The sequence below is a fragment of the Spermophilus citellus genome (assembly GCF_964194105.1).
Source record: "Spermophilus citellus genome assembly, chromosome: 6".
Classification (NCBI taxonomy): Eukaryota; Metazoa; Chordata; class Mammalia; order Rodentia; family Sciuridae; genus Spermophilus; species Spermophilus citellus.
Genome location: NC_138187.1, coordinates 15,070,928 through 15,090,438, shown reverse-complemented (window position 1 = coordinate 15,090,438; position 19,511 = coordinate 15,070,928). Strand labels below are relative to the sequence as shown.

The window sequence follows — 19,511 nt, the reverse complement described above, 5'->3', positions numbered from 1 at the left end:
TTTTCTATTATTCAAACTGCATAATTTCTATCAATGTCTTCAAGTTAACTGATTCTTTTTTCCCATAATTCCCTGTTAATTAACTTTAATGAATTTTAAAATTTGGGTATTATAGTTAATCCAGAATTCCCATGTGGTACTTTTTAAAGATTTATGAATATTTCCTATTTGTTGAGATATTATTTTCCTTTATTTCTTTTTAAAGAATACTTCTTTTTAAATTAGAGATTAAGTTATATAGTAGTTGGGTTCATCCCAAAAAACTTACATGCATGGAATTTGATTTCAGCTCACAATTCCCCCTTTTCCCTCCCACCCCCATTCTCCTTCCTCTACTCTACTAAACTTCTTTTTACTCATATATTTATATCTGATTGGTATATTTACTTATACCCAAAAGTAAAATTCCCTGTGGTATTTTTATATGTGTGCATAGATGATTTTTAAAAGAATTCCTTCTGCATTAACTCCCCTTCTTCATCCCTCCACTCTCTCATCTCCTCTTTCTAAATTAATAATCTACCCTTTATCTTTATATCCTACACTTTCCTTTATTTTACTCTGGCTTTCACATATGAAATAAAAACATTTGACCTTTGAGTTTGGCATAGTGCACTTACCATGATATTCTCCATTTCTATCGATTTCTGGCAAATGCCATAATTTTATTCGTCTTCATGGCTAATAGAGCTTGGTATGTATAGATATGTATGTGTGATTTTATTATATGCATATATATGATAGTTTCTTAATCACTTCATCTATTGATGGGTGCCTGAGTTGATTCCATAATTTAGCTATTGTGAATTGTGCTGCTGTACACATTGAGGTGGTTGTATTGCCATAGTCTGCCAATTTTAGATCTTCTGGAAAATACCAAGGAGTGGTATAGATGGGGCCAATGGTGGGTCCATCCCTAGTCTTTTGAGAAATCTCTATACCACTTTCAGAGTGGTTATACTAGTCTGCAGTTCCATCAACAATGTACAAGTGTTGTACACATCTTTAGCATTCATTATTATTTATAATAATGACTAGAGTAAGATGAAATCTTGTGTGTAGTTTTGATTTGTATTTCCCTGATTGCTAAAGATGCTGAACGAACATTTTTTCATATTTTGTTGGCCACTTGTGTTTTTCTTTCTTTCTATATTTTTTTGAGAAGTTCCTGCTTAGTGCTTTTGCCTATTTTATTGAGTGGTTTATTTGAATTTTTGGCATTTTAGTGTATTTTCTTGTTATTGTTTTTAGATATACATGACTGTAGAGTGTATTTTGACATATTATACATATGTGGAGTACTACCCAATCTAAATTAAGATCCCATTCTTGTGGTTGTACATAATGTGGACTTACACTGGTCATGTATTCATATATGAGCAAAGGAAAATTATGTTCAATTCATTCTACTGTCTTTCTTATTCGATCTTACCTCCCTTCCCTTTATTCCCCTTTGTCTAAATCAATGAATTTCTATTTTCCTCTTCCCTACTGCCTTTTTGTGGGTTAGCATCCATATACCAGAGAGAACATTTGTTCTTTGGTTTTTTTGGGACTGGCATATTTCACTTAACATTATGTTCTCCATTGACTGGAAAATGCCATAATTTTATTCTTCTTTATGGCTGAGTAATAAATGTGAGATAATATATATATATTATATATATATATATATATATTATATATATTATCTCACATTTTATATATTATATATTACATAATATATAATCTCACATTTTCTTCATCCATTCATCACCTAGATTGGTTCCATAGCTTGACTATTGTGAATTGAGCTGCTATAAACATTGATGGGGATATATCACTGTAATGTCCTTTGGGTATAAACAAGCAGTAGAATAACTGGGTCAAATGGTGAGTCCATTCCAAGTTTTCTAAGGAATCTCCATTCTGCTTTCCACAGTGGTTGCACCAATTTGTAGTCCCACCAACACTGTATTAGAGAATCTTTTTCCCAACATCTTCACCAACATTTTTACTTGAATTTTTGATAATCGCCATTCTCACTGGAGTGAGATGAAATCTCAGTGTAGTTTTAATTTGCATTTCTGTAATGGCTAGAGATGTTGAACAGTTTTTCATAGACTGGTCACACTTCTTCTTTAAAGTACCTGTTTAGTACCTTTGATTTATTGATAGGGTTATTTGGTTTATATAGGTGTTAAGTTTTTGGAGTTCTTTCTATATTATTGGAGATTAATAATGCTCAATCTGACTCAATTTGGGTAGGTCATATGTCATATATCTCTAGAAATTTGTTGATATCTTCATGATTTTCTATTTTATTGGAATATAGATTTTCAAAGTAATTTCTGGTTATCATCTGTATTTCAACAGTATCTATAGTGATATTCTTTTTTCCCCTCGCAAATTTTAGTGATATGAGTTTTCTCTTTTGTTAACTCATCTAAGGGTTTATCAACTTTATTTTTTCAAAAACCAACTTTTTGTTTCATTGATTTTTTTTTTGAATTTTTTTGGTTTCAAATTCATTGATTTTGGTTCTGATTTTAATTATTTCCTGTCTTCTACTGCTTTTGGTATTGATTTGTATTTTTCCTTGGACTTTGAGATGAAATGTTAGGCTATTTTCTTGGTGACTTTCTATTCTTTTAGAGAATGCATTCAATGCAATGGACTTTCCTCTTATAACTGCCTTCTTAGTGTTTCAGAGATTTTGATAAGTTCTGTCACTATTTGCATTTACCTGTAAGTTTTTTTTTAAATACTTAATCTCTGATTTCTTCTACTGGTCATTTCTTCTATTGGTCATTCAATGACATATTATTTATTCTCTAGGTATTAGAGTAACTTTCTAATTTTACTCCATTATGATCTAATACCATGCAAGGTAATATATCTCCATTTTTTTAATTGTAAAGAGTTGCTCTGTGGCCTAAAATATGATCTATTTAGAGAAGGGTCTATGTTCTTGTGAGAAGAAAGTGTATTCAGTCATTGATAGATGAAATATTCTATGTCTGTTAAGTCTAAATTATTAATTATACTTTTTACTTCTATAGTTTATTCAGTTTTTGCTTGAATAATCTATCCAGTGATGAGAGAGATGTGTTAATGTCCCCCAGTATTATTGTGTTGTGGTCTGTTTGATTCTTGAATTTGAGAAGGGTTTGTCTGATGTATGTAGCTGCTCCACTGTTTGGGGCATAAATATTTATGATTATGTCTTGTTAATATATGATTCCATTAAGCAGTATGAGGTACCCTTCTTTGTCCCTTTTGATTAGTTTTGGCTTGAACTCCACTTCATTTGAGATGAGGACAGAAATTCTTGCTTGTTTGAGATCCATGTGAATGATGTTTTTTCACATATTTTACCTTCAGTCTGTGGATGTCTTTGCCTATAGGGTGAGTCTTTTGAAGACAGCATATTGTTGGGTCTCATTTTTAATCCAATTTGCCAGTCTATGTCTTTTTGACTGATGAGTTTAGGCCCTTGACATTCAATTTTATTATTGAGAAATGATTTTAATTCTCTTTTATTTAGTTCTGGCTTTTGAGTTATTTTCTCCTTTGATTGACTATTCTTCTAGCACATTTCCTCCTTTTGCTGGTTTTCACTTTTATTTTTCATTTATTCATAAAATGTTTTATTGAGTATGTTTTGTAGTACAGGCTTTCTCGTTGTGACTTCTTTTAACTTCTGTTTATCATGGAAGGTTTTTATTTCAAGTTCAACTCTGAAGGTTAATTTTCTGGATATAATATTCTTCGATGGCATCCATTTTATTTCAGAGCTTTATATATATTATTCCAAGACCTCCTAACTTTGAGGGGCTGGGTTTAGACATCCATATTTGTTTCCCTCTAAATGTGATCTTTTTCCCCCCATGGCAGCCTTTAAAATTTTATCCTCATTTTGTATGTTAGGCATTTTCATTATGTGCCTACTGTAATTTTGTATATTTGGGGTACTATGAGCCTCCTGTATTTGAAATGAATTTTAATTTGGTTTATTGATTCCTTCAAGGATTTTGGAACTGATTGTCCTTCAGAATCTCTATCTCCTTATTGAAGTAAGCTTATACTTCTTATGTTGTCTCCCTTATTTCAGTATAACCATGAACTTTCTGAATCCCATCTCTGACATATCCTCCACTGTGGTATCAATGTAGTCTATTGTTGAGGTGTTTTGTGTTGCTGAATGCTTTGTTTCCTTGCTTTTTCATTTTGTCTGTGTGTCTACCCATCTATCTGGATGGATATGATGCTGTAGAGTTTCTATCCTATGAGTTTATAGTGTCCTTCTATGTTACTAGTACCTCACAGATTGGGAAGTGAGCTGAATGATAGCAATAATCTATGCAAACAATACACACCAGCAGACTAGGTCCTTATTTCTTATTTTGATATCCAGAGTTAATTGGTACAATATGTAAAAATAGTAGGATCAGCAATTTTCATCAGTAAAAACAGTAAATAATCATGCATTATGTCTGGTTTAAAATCTATGACTTCTGTTATATTATATTGCTGTGACACTGGTGGTAGGGGCAGATATTATATATATCATTGGCATTAAGAGTTGTTAATAATAGAGTTGTGTGTAAGGAAAGAAAAAGATGAGGATTAAAAAAGTGTTTGAAATTTCAAAAGCTGAATGGGGTAGATGCAGTGGTAACTTAGGATATGTTGTTAATGTGAAAGGTGAAGGAAAAAAATAGAAGAATATGAAGGAGAGAGAGAATGAAATTTGGGTGTTAACAATAGAAAATGTGGGGGAGACAAGGGAGATAGAGTAGTGGCAAAGATGATACAAAAAAACCCCCAAGTTTTTAGGAAGATGGCAGTGGGAAGGGAGTGAGCCGCTCCATGCCCTGCGCCGCCGTGCCCGCAGCGTGTGTTGCCGCGTCTTAAAAGAAAAAGTAAAGATCATTAAAGGAGATCTGTCGACAAAAACTAAGCACCGTGTCAAGAAAGGGGCCTAGGTGGAGTGAGTCCGTCAGGACTCCAGCCAAGGTGGAGTGAGTCCGTCACGACTCCAGCACGAGCAGTAAGGCTGCAGTCCCCGAGCTGCCTGGCTCTCTCGGCCCCTTTTCCCTCTCCTCTCCACCTTTCCGCCTTGCTTCTCTCCCGCCATCTCTCCTCCCACGCTCACTCCCTAAATCTGGATCTCAATTTCTTTCCCCCGCCCTGCCTGCTCTCTCGCGTGCCCAGTCACCCGGCCCGCGCGGGCCCCACGGCGCTGCCTCCCCTCCCCTCCCGCAGCCCGCACCCCCTCCCCGGGTGTCCTGACGGCCGCAGCTGGGCTGCTGCCGCCGCTTCCTGCGAACCACGTTAGAGCAGACTCTTCACCGCGCGAGTGAGCCGCCGACCCGCTGAGTAAAATGGAACAGCTGATAAGATGAGTGACAATTTAAAATCTAAGTGATCCAACATGGCGGCGGACACGGAGAGATCAAGTCTCTAACCCCTTCAGCTGCGCGGGCATAGGGAGAAGTAAACTGTCAAAATGCTGTTTGCTCAGGACCACTAGGCAATGTTGAGCTGAAGTGGATCCGGGGCGAACAGTCTGGGCTTCTCAGAACACACCGAGCCTGGATTGGCTGCATTCAAGCTCCGGTTCGCCTGCTTCTCGTGACTCAGCACTAACGATCCCGATGAAATAACTAGTCAGCCCGCCTGAACTTACAGAGGTAAAAGCCAACTGAGCACGATAGCCAGACCAAGGGAATCAGGAGTGATGCGGGACTAGTGGCGCAGAACTCCTGGCTACCGCTCCCACCAGTGCTGACAACTGAGGTCCCTCGCACCAGCTACCAGGGGAGTTGCTACCGGAGGGCAAACAAATTCGCTGGGGGTTCTCAGCCCCAAGCTCTACAAACTTAGGGTCTGAGGGAGGCAAACAGGGAGAGTGTGCCCAGGCATTCATGAAAACAGGGCTCCTAGGAGCAGCAGACCTGGCGTGTAGCCAGTATTGTGGTGAGTGTCACAGGTGAGCGGGGCCTGGCTTGAGGAAACACAAGAGAAGGCCCTAGGCACTCAGGATTGGAGACCCGCACAGTCTGGGAGGAAGAGCTGCAGCACAGTGATTGGATCCCACCTATCGAGAAGAGAAGCTTGGCCCAGTGGGCACAGCTCCACCTACTGGAAGAGAAGTTAATCGAGCTCTATGACTGCATTTATTATTATTATTTTTTTCTTTTCTTTTATTTTCATTTTTTTGTTGTTGTTCTTTAACTTTTTATTAATGGTTTCAATTTTTTAATTCTTTTTATTTTATTATTATTACTATTATTTTTTAAACTTTAATTTCCATTTTTTTATTGTCATTATAATTATTTGTTTTAAATTTTTGTTTTTTGTTTTTTTCTTTCTTTCTTTATTTTCATTTTTTTCTTTTGTCTTTTCATTCCTTTTCAATTTTCTTATTCCCCCTTCCTTGAATTCTTCCTGCCTACACTCATTCTCTTTAGTGACTTCTTCCCTACCCTTCTAATATCTTTCCTCCCAAGCATCAAATAAATTTATAAGAGTAAACAGTAACTCAGCAGTCAAACAGAACAAGAAGTAACATGAGCAGCATAAAAAAGCAAGGAAGAAAAGGAATACAAACAGTGAAGGACAGCCTAAATATTCAGGAGGACCTAGAGTCATCAGAAAAATGGCCATATAAAGAACTCAAGGAGGGCTGGGGATGTGGCTCAAGCGGTAGCGCACTCGCCTGGCATGTGTGTGGCCCGGGTTTGATCCTCAGCACCACATACCAACAAAGATGTTGTGTCCGCCGAGAACTAAAAAATAAATATTAAAAATTCTCTCTCTCTCTCTCTCTCTCTCTCTCTCTCTCTCTCCTCTCACTCTCTCTTTAAAAAAAAAAATAAAAAAAAAATAAAAAAAAAAAAGAACTCAAGGAATACCTTAGACAGATGGAAAGGAACCTTAAAGAGGATACGAGACAGCAAATCCAAACAGCGAAAGATCACAATGAAAATGAATTACATAAACAGATAAAAGAAGAAGTTAAGCATCTTTATCAGGAGATAGAGATTATAAAAAAATCAAACAATAATTCTAGAAATGAAGGAAATGATAAACCAAATTAAAAACTCAATTGAGAGTATCACTAACAGAGTGGAGCAAGTAGAAGCCAGAAAGTCAGATAATGAAGACAGAATATATCATCTTGAAAAGAGTCTAGCCAACTCAGATAGGCTGGTAAACAGTCACGAGAAAAACATCCAAGAGATTTGGGATAACATAAAAAAACCAAACTTACAAGTCATCGGGATAGAGGAAGGTACAGAGGTTCATACCAGGGAATGAGTAACCTGCTGAATGAAATAATTACAGAAAACTTTCCAGAAATAAAAAAGGAAACAGATATACAAATTGTAGATGCATACAGGACACCGAGCACACAAAATCACAGTAGACCAACGCCAAGACACATTGTTATGAAGATATACAATATACAGAAAAAAGAAAATATTAAAAGCTACAAGAGAAAGGAGGCAGATTACATTTAGGGGTAAACCAATAAGGTTAACAACGGATTTTTCATCACAGACGCTGAAAGCGAGAAGATCCTGGAACAACGTATCTCAAACACTGAAAGACAATGGATGCCAACCAAGAATTCTGTATCTAGCAAAATTAAGCTTCAGGTACGACAACAAAATAAAAATCTTTCATGATAAACAAAAGCTAAAAGAATTTGTAGCCAGAAAACCAGCATTGCAAAGCGTCTTGAGCAAAACACTACATGAGGAAGAAATGAAAAACAATAACCAAAACCATCAGTGGGAAACGCCTCGGTAAAGACAGAGGACGGGGTGAAAGCTAATCATGGAGAAACAAACTAAATTAGAAAAAAAAAAGATAAATATTCAAACATGCCAGGAAGTACAAACCATATATCAATAGTAACTCTAAACGTTAATGGCTTAAACTCTCCAATAAAGTGACATAGGCTGGTAACATGGATTAAAAAAACAAATCCAACAATATGCTGCCTCCAGGAGACACATCTGATTGGAAAAGACATACACAGGCTCAAGGTGAAAGGTTGGGAAAAAATATACCACGCACATGGTCCTCGTAAGCAAGCAGGGGTGGCCGTCCTCATATCGAATAAAATCAACTTCAAGACTAAGTTAATCAAAAGGGATATGGAAGGACATTATATACTGTTAAAAGGAACCATTGACCAACAAGACATAACAATTATCAATATTTATGCACCAAATAATGGTGCTGCGACATTCATAAAACAAATTCTCCTCAAGTTCAAGAATCAAATAGACCACAACACAATAATTATGGGTGACTTCAACACACCTCTCTCACCATTGGACAGATCCTCCAAACAAAAGTTGAATAAAGAAACTATTGACCTCAATATCACAATCAATAACCTAGACCTAACTGACATATATAGAATATATCAACCATTATCAAGTGGATATACTTTTTTCTCAGCAGCACATGGATCCTTCTCAAAAATAGACCATATATTATGCCTTAGGGCAACCCTCAGTAAATATAAAGGGGTGGAGATAATACCATGCATTTTATCTGATCATAATGGAATGAAACTGGAAATCAATGATAAAAGAAGGAAGGAAAAATCCTACATCACATGGAAAATGAACAATATGTTACTGAATGATCAATGGGTTACAGAAGACATAAAGGAGGAAATCAAAAAATTCTTAGAGATAAATGAAAATACAGACACAACATATCGGAATCTATGGGAAACAATGAAAGCAGTTTTAAGAGGGAAATTCATCGCCTGGAGATCATTCCTCAAAAAAAGGAAAAACCAACAAATAAATGAGCTCACACTTCATCTCAAAGCCCTAGAAAAGGAGGAGCAAAACAACAGCAAACGTAGCAGAAGGCAATAAATAATTAAAATCAGAGCAGAAATCAATGAAATTGAAACAAAAAAAACTATTGAAAAAATTAACAAAACTAAAAGTTGGTTCTTCAAAAAAATAAATAAGATCGACAGACCCATAGCCTTGCTAACGAAGAGAAGAAGAGAGAGAACTCAAATTACTAACATACGGGATGAAAAAGGCAATATCACAACAGATGCTACAGAAATACAGAAGACAATTAGAAATTATTTTGAAAACCTATATTTCAATAAAATAGAAGATAGTGAAGATATTGATAAATTTCTTAGGTCATATGATTTGCCCAGACTGAGTCAGGAGGATACACACAATTTAAACAGACCAATATCAATAGATGAAATAGAAGAAACAATCAAAAGAATACCAACCAAGAAAAGCCCAGGACCGGATGGGTATACAGCGGAGTTTTACAAAACCTTTAAAGAAGAATTAATACCAATACTTTTCAAGTTATTTCAGGAAATAGAAAAAGAGGGAACTCTGCCAAATTCATTCTATGAGGCCAACATCACCCTGATTCCTAAACCAGACAAAGACACCTCAAAGAAAGAAAACTACAGACCAATATCTCTGATGAACCTAGATGCAAAAATCCTCAATAAAATTCTGGCGAATTGGATACAAAGGCACATCAAAAAAATTGTGCACCATGATCAAGTAGGATTCATCCCTGGGATGCAAGGATGGTTCAATATACGGAAATCAATAAATGTTATTCACCACATCAATAGACTTAAAGATAAGAACCATATGATCATCTTGATAGATGCAGAAAAAGCATTTGACAAAGTACAGCATCCCTTTATGTTCAAAACATTAGAAAAACTAGGGATAACAGGAACTTACCTCGAAATTGTGAAAGCTATCTAGGCTAAGCCTCAGGCTAGCATCATTCTGAATGGAGAAAAATTGAAGGCATTCCCTCTAAAATCTGGAACAAGACAGGGATGCCCCCTATCACCACTTCTATTCAATATAGTTCTCGAAACACTGGCCAGAGCAATTAGACAGATGAAAGAAATTAAAGGCATAAAAATAGGAAAAGACAAACTTAAATTATCACTATTTGCGGATGACATGATTCTATACCTAGAAGACCCAAAAGGGTCTACAAAGAAACTACTAGAACTAATAAATGAATTCAGCAAAATGGCAGGATATAAAATCAACACACATAAATCAAAGGCATTTCTGTATATCAGCGACAAAACTTCTGAAACGGAAATGAGGAAAAGCACTCCATTCACAATATCCTCAAAAAAATAAAATAAAATACTTGGGAATCAACCTAACAAAAGAGGTGAAAGACTTATACAATGAAAACTACAGAACCCTAAAGAGAGAAATAGAAAAAGATCTTAGAAGATGGAAAAATATACCCTGTTCATGGATAGGCAGAACTAACATTATCAAAATAGCGATATTACCAAAAGTTCTCTATAGGTTTAATGCAATGCCAATCAAAATCCCAACGGCATTTCTTGGAGAAATAGAGAAAGCAATCATGAAATTCATATGGAAAAATAAAAGACCCAGAATAGCAAAAACAATGCTAAGCAGGAAGTGTGAATCAGGCGGTATAGTGATACCAGGCTTCAAACTATACTACAGAGCAATAGTAACAAAAACAGCATGGTACTGATACCAAAACAGGTGGCTGGACCAATGGTACAGAATAGAGGACACAGAGACTAATCCACAAAGCTACAACTATCTTATATTTGATAAAGGAGCTAAAAGCATGCAATGGAGGAAGGATAGCATCTTCAACAAATGGTGTTGGGAAAACTGGAAATCCATATGCAACAAAATGAAACTGAATCCCCTCCTCTCGCCATGCACAAAAGTTAACTCAAAGTGGATCAAGGAGCTAGATATCAAATCAGAGACTCTGCGTCTGATAGAAGAAAAAGTTGGCTCCCATCTATATATTGTGGGGTCGGGCTCCAAATTCCTTAATAGGACCCCCATAGCACAAGAGTTAATAACTAGAATCAATAAATGGGACTTTCTTAAACTGAAAAGTTTTTTATCAGCAAGAGAAACAATAAGAGAGGTAAATAGGGAGCCTACATCATGGAAACAAATTTTTACTCCTCACACTTCAGATAGAGCCCTAATATCCAGAGTATACAAAGAACTCAAAAAATTAGACAATAAGATAACAAATAACCCAATCAACAAATGGGCCAAGGACATGAACAAACACTTCACAGAGGAGGACATACAATCAATCAACAAGTACATGAAAAAATGCTCACCATCTCTAGCAGTCAGGGAAATGCAAATCAAAACCACCCTAAGATACTATCTCACCCCAGTAAGATTGGCAGCCATTATGAAGTCAAACCACAATGAGTGCTGGCGAGGATGTGGGGAAAAGGGTACTCTTGTACATTGCTGGTGGGACTGGAAACGGATGCGGCCAATTTGGACAGCAGTATGGAGATTCCTGGGAAAGCTGGGAATGGAACCACCATTTGACCCTGCTATTGCCCTTCTCGGACTATTCCCTGAAGACCTTAAAAGAGCGCACTACAGGGATACTGCCACATCGATGTTCATAGCAGCACAATTCACAATTGCTAGACTGTGGAATCAACCCAGATGCCCTTCAATAGATGAATGGATAAAAAAAAATGTGGCATTTATACACCATGGAGTATTACACAGCACTAAAAAATGACAAAATCATGGAATTTGCAGGGAAATGGATGGCACTAGAGCAGATTATGCTTAGTGAAGCTAGCCAATCCCTAAAAGACAAATACGACATGTCTTTTTTGATATAATGAGAGCAACTAAGAACAGAGAAGGGAGGAAGAGCAGGAAGAAAAGATTAACATTAAACAGAGACATGAGGTGGGAGGGAAAGGGAGAAAAAAGGGAAATTGCATGGAAATGGAGGGAGACCCTCATTGTTATACAAAATTACATATAAGAGGTTGTGAGGGGAATGGGATAATAAACAAGGAGGGAAATGAATTACATTAGATGGGGTAGAGAGAGAAGATGGGAGGGGAGGGGAGGGGGGATAGTAGAGGATAGGAAAGGTAGCAGAATACAACAGTCACTAATATGGCAGTATGTAAAAATGTGGATGTGTAACCGATGTGATTCTGCAATCTGTATTTGGGGTAAAAATGGGAGTTCATAACCCACTTGATTCTAATGTATGAAATATGATATGTCAAGAGCTTTGTAATGTTGTGAACAACCAATAAAAAAACCAACATATGCTAATTAAAAACTCTAATCCACAAAATATAGAGCATGGGAAAATGACACATTTGAAAAACAAACAAACAAAAAAAAAGGCTAGAAATGAGAAGCAGCAAATGTATAGGAGTCCTTGCATCAGTACACATTCAAATAAAACAAAACCCCAATATAGAAAAACAAACAAAAACAACAACAGAAAAAGGAAAAAATCTTGGTGAAATGCTAAGAAATTAAGGAGTCATTTCCACTATAGTGGACAAAAAAGTCAGTCAGTGAATATTTTCACTGTTTGTGCCTATCTGATTTTTATTTCTTCTTGAGGTAAGTGTGGGAGTATGGGCTATTGGTTGTTGAGTCCTTCCTTTTTATTGTGTTGCTCCACAAGTTGAAGGTTGGGGTTTAAGACTTCCCAATTTCCCTTCTTGGGAGATTAGTGTGGGCAGGCTGGGCTGTGGGTTGGGTGGCAAAGCAGCTGGCTAGGTCAGGCAGGTCTGGTGGTGAAGTAGTGTGCCATTCCAATTTGATCCATTTTGATCCATTCCAATTTGAATTTTGTGTAGGGTGAGAGATAGGGGTCTAGTTTCATCTTTCTACATATAGCTAATCCAGTTTTCCAAGCACCACTTGTTAAAAGGCTATCTTTCCTGCAAAATATATTTTTGGCTTTTTTCCAAGTATCAGGTCTGTGAATTTGTCTCTGTGTCTTCTATTCTGTTCTGTTTTCTTCATATCTATTTTGATGCCACTACCATGCTGTTTTGTTAGTACTGTATAATTTCAGATTTGGTATTGTTATGTCTCCTACTTTACTTTTCTTGCTTAGCATTGCTATGGTTATTATGGGTCTTTTATTCTTCCAAATGAATTTAAAAATAGTTTTTTTCCTAGTTCTGTGAAGAATGTCATTGCTATTTTTGATGGGAATTGCATTGTATCTGTATATTGCTTTTGATAGTATGGCCATTTTGACAATATAATTTTGCCTATCAAAGAACATGGGAAGTCTTTCCATCTTCTAAGAGGTCATTTTCACTTTATTTTTTCAGTGCTCTATAATTTTCATTATATAGCTCTTTTACCACCTTGCTTAGATTAATTATCAAGCTTTTTCATTTTTTTGAAGTTATTTTGAATGAGAAGAGTTTTCCTAATTCCCTCATTAGCTGAATCAATGTTGGAAAACATGAAAGCTTTATTAATTTATGAAAGATGGGGCTGGGGTTGTGGCCCAGTGGTAGAGTGCTCACCTAGCATGCATGAGGAACTGGGTTCTATTCTCAGCACCACGTAAATGTAAAAATAAAAAAAATATTAATTTATGAAAGCTGATTTTGTATCCTGATACTCTCCTGAACTCATTTATAAACTCTAGAAGACTTCTGATGGGGTTTTTTGGGTTATATTGTCCACAAATAGTTTGACTTATTTTTTCCCCATCTGTATCCTTTTGATTTCTCTTTTTTGCCTGATAGCTCTAACATTTCAAGGTCCATATTGAATAGGAGTGGTGACAGTGGACAACCTTGTCTTGTTCCTGATTTTACAGGAAAAGCTTTTAGTTTTTCTCCATTCCATATTATGCTGACTTGGGCTGGGGATGTGGCTCAAGCAGTAACATGCTCGCCTGGCATGCACAGTGTGCTGGGTTCAATCCTCAGCACCACATAAAAATAAAATAAAGATGCTGTGTCCATCGAAAACTAAAAAAATAAATATTAAAAAAATTCTCTCTCTCAAAAAAAAATTATACCTTCCACATTATGTTGACTTTGGGCTTGTCAAAGCTTTATAATGTTAAGGTAAGTTCCTTTGATTCCTAGTTTCACCAGCATTTTTGGGGGGTGTGGTGGCATACTGGGGATTACTCAGGGGCACTCAACTACTACTGAGACAGATCCCCAAATTCCCACACCTATTTTTTGTATTTTATTTAGAGACAGGGTCTCACTGAGTTGATAGCACCTCACTTTTGCTGAGGGTGGCTTTGAACTCATGATCCTCCTGCCTCAGCCTCCCAAGCTGCTGGAATTACAGGTGTGCACCATAGTGCCTGGCTTCACCAGCATTTTTAAGGTAATGGGTTCTTAATGATATCAACAATTAAAAAAACATGAACTAGATAAGGCATTTGACAATGGGCATCTACTATTTTGTGTAGTATATTAGTCCCCAAAACTTGAATGTGGTAGGATTTACAAAGTCTCATTGTTAGTTTGGGTTTTTGTCTTTTCTGTTCTTTATATTAAAGTGTAGCTGAAGACTGTCAATAATTTATATTTGGAACAATGTGTGTGGTCGTTTTTCAGCAGCAGAGCCTCTACCTTGTGAACTTGTAGTGTCCCTGTAGGTTCTCAGAACCTCACAGAATAGGGCCAAACAATAGTAACAGCTGGTGCAAATGATACACAACACTGAAGTACATACCCAGTTCGTACTATGACATCTACACATTAATTACCATAAAAACAGAATGGTAGGGTCAGAAATTGTCAAAAGAAAAAAACAATAACCATAAGCTAGATCTGGCTTTAAAGCAAACAACAGGTGCCAACCATGCCATCCATAGCAGTAATAATCACATTAGTAGGAGTGGGGGGCAGAAGTCATATAAACCAATTAGTTATAAAAAATGGTAAAAATACAGTTAATTAGGAGAAAATAAAATATGCTAGGAAGGTAGAAAAGAGCTTATAATTTCAAAAAGTGAGCAGTGTGAATACAGAAGAGAGGTAGCAGGTGATGGTTACTGAAGGAGGAGAAAAAATAGGAGAAGAAAAGTAAAGGGAGAGAAGAAGAGAGAACAGTAGAATTTTGCTGTTAGAAGAAAAGAGACAAAAACAAATGAAAACAATGCAAACTAAACTAAAAACCTCTAATCCTTAAAAGACAAGGCAAGGAAAAATAACTACATTAAAAAATGCTAAAAATGAGGGGCTGGGGTTGTGGCTCAGTGGTAGGGCATGTACCTTGCACGTGTGAGGCATTGGGTTTGATCCTTAGCACCATGTAAAAATAAATAAGGATATTGTGTCAATCTACAACTAAAAAACTATTTTTAAAAATGATAAAAATGAGAAAAAAGGAAACAAATATGCATATGTCCTTGAATCAATCAGCACTCGTGCACGCACACACATGAACACACACACACACACACAAGATTCTTAATGATAAAATGAAGGAATAATCTCTACTGTAGTGGTCAAAATAGTCACTGTCTATGCCCAAATGTCTTCTGACTCTTCTTGAGCTATATACTGAAGCGGGTGGGGTTTGGAGTTGTGAACCCCTTCCTCTTTTTGTGTTGTTTTCTCGGCTGCTAATTGGAGCAGCCTAAAACTGAAGCTGTTTGAAATAAGTCTCAGCTTTCCTCCCACCAGTATAAGATAGAATGGATTAGGAAGTATTGTCAGTTGGAGTTTTGTCCATACAGACCAGATCTGTGCACTTCCAGGGTAAAACTTCTGCAGAGTTCTATGAGGTGATTTCTGGCAGGTGAGACTTAGATCTAATCAGGCCTTAGCAACTTTGTTGGGTGGTGTCTATTAGATTAACATACCCCTAGGGCCTAGCAGTTGCTGATCTCTGAAGGGAGTCTGGATCTCAAGAACCTCCCTAAAGAGTTCCTCCCACGGGGCAGGGGAGCCAATTTTCCATACACTTTGCTGCTCACAAGACAGAGTCCCTGAGTGTTCACACCACCTGTTCAGACTTCTGGCTCACTTCTGCTGGTCACATGAGCCACCAGACTCAAAAGAGAAGTGAATTGGTCCCCTCTTCACTTTCACGACTTGAATCCCCTGGATACAATCTTAACTGTGCCTTTTTTTCACTCATGTCCTGTTAGGTACACCCTAGGCCGCCTGGTAGGCACTTGCAAGGACAGTGTGGCAGTGTTTGCTACAATCTCCTGCTTCCACACCAGCAGCTGCAGTGTGGCTGCTTCACGATGGCTCTCACCTCAGCTCTCTGTGGCCCATTGAAAAACAGTGCTTTTCAAGCATCAGTGCACAGTGCAGCCTCTGGATCAGCTAAATTCAGGCTGCTTTTTTTTTTTTTTTTTTTTTTTTTTTTTGTAACAGGCATGAGTTTATTAGAAGTCACTGGAGTATGAAATGGGAACACTCTTAAGGGAGAAAGTGGTTTCTATCAGAGAGGAAAAGGACCTCTAGGCTTCTTTTGGGAAATAGCTTATTCAAATTCTTAGCTCATATTTTAACCAGTGTATTGGTTATTTTAAAGTAACCAATGTTTTCTGATTTCCCTCACCCCCTATTTTATACTTTTTAAAATATAAAATGTAATTTTAACTGTTACCTTTTCATTACAAAGATATAAAGATATTCTTTTTATAAGTAATTACATTAACTTGATATTTTAAAAATAAAATTTTAATCAATTCTATGGATATTTAATTGCTTTATAGCGGAACATTGATTTTGTTTTTTTGCCGTAAGGGAGTATGCAGTCATATTTTAGATATAATAATCTTTTTTTTATTGGTTGTTCACAACATTACAAAGCTCTTGACATATCATATTTCATACATTAGATTGAAGTGGGTTATGAACCCCCAATTTTACCCCAAATGCAGATTGCAGAATCATGTCGGTTACACATCCACAATTTTACATAATGCCCTATTAGTAATTGTTGTATTCTGCTACCTTTCCTATCCCCTACTATCCCCCTCCCCTCCCCTCCCATCTTCTCTCTCTACCCCATCTACTGTAATTCATTTCTCTCCTTGTTTATTTTCCCATTCCCCTCACAACCTCTTATATGTAATTTTGTATAGCAATGAGGGTCTCCTTTCATTTCCATGCAATTTCCCTTTTCTTTCCCTTTCCCTCCCGTCTCATGTCTCTGTTTAATGTTAATCTTTTCTTCCTACTCTTCCTCCCTGCTCTGTTCATAGTTGCTCTCATTATATCAAAGAAGACATTTGGTATTTATTTTTTAGGGATTGGCTAGCTTCACTAAGCATAATCTGCTCTAGTGCCATCCATTTCCCTGCAAATTCTATTATTTTGTCATTTTTTATTGCTGCATAGTACTCCATTGTGTATAGATGCCACATTTTTTTTATCCATTCATCTATTGAAGGGCATCTGGGTTGGTTCCACAGTCTAGCTATTGTGAATTGTGCTGCTATGAACATCGATGTGGCAGTATCCCTGTAGCATGCTCTTTTAAGGTCTTCAGGGAATAGTCCGAGAAGGGCAATAGCAGGGTCAAATGGTGGTTCCATTCCCAGCTTTCCCAGGAATCTCCAAACTGCTTTCCAAATTGGCCGCACCAATTTGCAGTCCCACCAGCAATGTACAAGTGTACCCTTTTCTCCACATCCTCGCCAGCACTTGTTGTTTGACTTCATAGTGGCTGCCATTCTTACTGGAGTGAGATGGTATCTTAGGGTGGTTTTGATTTGCATTTCTCTGACTGCTAGAGATGGTGAGCATTTTTTTCATGTACTTGTTGATTGATTGTATATACTCATCTGAGAAGTGTCTGTTCAGGTCCTTGGCCCATTTGTTGATTGGGTTATTTGTTATCTTATTGTCTAATTTTTTGAGTTCTTTGTATACTCTGGATATTAGGGCTCTATCTGAAGTGTGAGGAGTAAAAATTTGTTCCCAGGATGTAGGCTCCCTGTTTACCTCTCTTATTGTTTCTCTTGCTGAGAAAAAACTTTTAAGTTTAATTAAGTCCCATTTGTTGATTCTTATTATTAACTCTTGTGCTATGGGTGTCCTATTAAGGAATTTGGAGCCCGACCCCACAATATGTAGATCAGAGCCAACTTTTTCTTCTATCAGACGCAGAGTCTCTGATTTGATATCAAGCTCCTTGATCCATTTTGAGTTAACTTTTGTGCATGGCGAGAGAAAGGGATTCAGTTTCATTTTGTTGCATATGGATTTCCAGTTTTCCCAACACCATTTGTTGAAGATGCTATCCTTCCACCATTGCATGCTTTTAGCCCCTTTATCAAATATAAGATAGTTGTAACTTTGTGGATTAGTCTCTGTGTCCTCTATTCTATACCATTGGTCCACCCGCCTGTTTTGGTACCAGTACCATGCTGTTTTTGTCACTATTGCTCTGTAATATAGTTTGAAATGTGGTATCGCTATACCGCCTGATTCACACTTCCTGCTTAGAATTGTTTTTGCTATTCTGGGTCTTTTATTTTTCCATATGAATTTCATGATTGCTTTCTCTATTTCTACAAGAAATGCCATTGGGATTTTGATTGGAATTGCATTAAACCTATAGAGAACTTTTGGTAATATCGCCATTTTGATAATGTTAGTTCTGCCTATCCATGAACAGGGTATATTTTTCCATCTTCTAAGATCTTCTTCTACTTCTCTCTTTAGGGTTCTGTAGTTTTCATTGTATAAATCTTTCACCTCTTTTATTAGGTTGATTCCCAAGTATTTTATTTTTTTTTGAGGATATTGTGAATGGAGTGTTTTTCCTCATTTCCGTTTCAGAAGTTTTGTCGCTGATATACAGAAATGCCTTTGATTTATGCGTGTTGATTTTATATCCTGCCATTTTGCTGAATTCATTTATTAGTTCTAGTAGTTTCTTTGTAGACCCTTTTGGGTCTTCTAGGTATAGAATCATGTCATCTGCAAATAGTGATAATTTAAGTTCTTCTTTTCCAATTTTTATGCCTTTAATTTCTTTCGTCTGTCTAATTGCTCTGGCCAGTGTTTCGAGAACTATATTGAATAGAAGTGGTTATAGGGGGCATCCCTGTCTTGTTCTGGATTTTAGAGGGAATGCCTTTAACTTTTGTCCATTCAGAATGATGCTAGCCTGAGGCTTAGCATAGATAGCTTTTACAATGTCAAGGTAAGTTCCTGTTATCCCTAGTTTTTCTAATGTTTTGAACATAAAGGGATGCTGTACTTTGTCAAATGCTTTCTCTGCATCTATCGAGATGATCATATGGTTCTTATCTTTAAGTCTATTGATGTGGTGAATAACATTTATTGATTTCCGTATATTGAACCATCCTTGCATCCCAGGGATGAATCCTACTTGATCATGGTGCACAATTTTTTTGATGTGTTTTTGTATTCGATTCGCTAGAATTTTATTGAGGATTTTTGCATCTAGGTTCATTAGAGATATTGGTCTGTAGTTTTCTTTCTTTGAGGTGTCTTTGTCTGGTTTAGGAATCAGGGTGATGTTGGCCTCATAGAATGAATTTGGCATAGCTCCCTCTTTTTCTATTTCCTGAAATAACTTGAAAAGTATTGGTATTAATTCTTCTTTAAAGGTTTTGTAAAACTCCGCTGTATACCCATCCGGTCCTGGGCTTTTCTTGGTTGGTAGTCTTTTGATGGCTTCTTCAATTTCATCCAT

The 19,511-nt window shown here is 36.9% G+C and overlaps 1 protein-coding gene across 1 annotated transcript in view; it reads right to left on the bottom strand.

Annotated features, from left to right (window-relative positions):
* The window catches only part of LOC308652313 (phospholipid-transporting ATPase ABCA3-like), a gene marked incomplete at both ends in the record, with an annotated part of 136,600 nt that overhangs the window by 75,874 nt on the left and 41,215 nt on the right, over positions 1–19,511 (bottom strand). The gene's annotated exons all lie outside the window — the stretch shown is intronic.